Consider the following 1,690-nt stretch of genomic DNA (forward strand, 5'->3'; position numbering starts at 1 on the left):
GCGAGAAACCCCTATGAATGTAAAGAATGTGGGAGATGCTTTATTGGTAGTAGAGACCTTAGAGTACATCAGAGAATTCATACTGGTGAGAAACCGTATCAATGTAAAGAATGTGGGAAAGCATTTAGTTGTAACTCAAACCTTGTTCAACATGTTAAAATTCATACTGGTGAAAAACCCTATGAATGTAAGGAATGTAGAAAAATTTTAGACTTAGTTCAGTTTTTACTGCACATCAGAGAATTCATACTGGTATGAAACCCTATAAATGTAAAGAATGTGGAAAGATCTTTAGTTGTAGCTCAAACCTTGTTCAGCATGAGAGAATTCATACCGGTGAGAAACCCTACAAATGTAAGGAATGTGGGAAGGCCTTTAGACTTAGTTTAGCCCTTTATGCACATCAGAGAATTCATGCTGGTGTGAAACGTTATGAATGTAAGGAATGTGGGAAAGCTTTTAGACTTAGTTCAGTCTTTATTGCCCATCAGAGAATTCATATACCTCTTAAACCCTATGAATGTACAGAATGTGGGAAAGCCTTTACTGTGAATGGTCAGCGTATTCAACATCAGAAAATTGATAATTGTCAGAAATTTTATGAGTATAAGGAGTGTGGACAAGCCTTCACTGTGTATGAAAAATTTATTCAACACCAGAAAATTCATATTGGTGAGAAATCCCATGAATATAAAAGAATGTGGGAAGAACTTTCATCATGGCCTAGGATTTGCTCAACAGAGCATTCATACTGGTGAGAAAGCCTTTGAGTATAAGAAATGTGGGACGTTTTATAGTCACAGTCACACGAAACACCTTAGAGTTCAGAGGAGACATTCTGGTGAGAAAGTCTTTGAATATGAGGAATGTAGGGTAGCTGTCATGTTCACCATTTATTCCCCATGAACTATTTTACTAGATGCTGGTATACCTTGATTAATTGCACAGTGTAGAAACTGCATTTTATACAAATTGAAAGTTTGTAGCAATCCTGCAGCAAACAAGTTTATCAGCATCGTTTTTTTCCAACAGCGTGTGGCCACTTCATATCTCTATGTCACATTTTGGTAATTCTCACAATATTTCAACTTTTTCATTGTTATATTTATTATGATGATCTGTGATCAGTGATCTTTGATGGTACTATTGTAATCATTTGGAGCACCACAAACCATGCCCATAAAAGACACTGAATTTAATAAATGTGTATGTTGAAAGAATAGTAAAATATACACCCATGTACCCCACCTAGATTCAAAATAGTTAATAATTTGCTATGTTTGTCATATTTTTGTGTATTTTTGTTGTACCTTTGAGAATAAGTTTTAGACATTGACACTTTACCCCTTATTACATCAGTATATAGCTCCCAGTCATAAAGACAATATCATATGTAGCTATAGTGCCATAATTACCCCTAAGGAAATCACTCATAATTCTATATTTTGCATATTCAAATACCTTGATTGGCCCCTAAAAAGTTCTTAACAGCTATTTACTTTCTAGGGAGAACCCATTCCAGCTTCTGCATTACATTTGTTTATCTCTTTAGTGTCTTGTAGCCTGGAACAAATTTTTGTGGGTGTCAGAATGACTTGTACAACTTGGTAAAAATACAGAGGTCCAGGCCCTAGCCTAGGAGCCTCAGCCTCTGTGTTTTTTATTAGTTCTCCAGGTGATTCTGATATCA

The 1,690-nt window shown here is 35.6% G+C and overlaps 1 protein-coding gene across 1 annotated transcript in view; it reads left to right on the plus strand.

Annotated features, from left to right (window-relative positions):
- The window catches only part of LOC105820529 (zinc finger protein 780B-like), a 12,529-nt gene that overhangs the window by 8,006 nt on the left and 2,833 nt on the right, over positions 1-1,690 (plus strand).

Source organism: Propithecus coquereli, unplaced genomic scaffold (assembly GCF_000956105.1).
Source record: "Propithecus coquereli isolate 6110/MARCELLA unplaced genomic scaffold, Pcoq_1.0 Scaffold53, whole genome shotgun sequence".
NCBI classification, from domain to species: domain Eukaryota; kingdom Metazoa; phylum Chordata; class Mammalia; order Primates; family Indriidae; genus Propithecus; species Propithecus coquereli.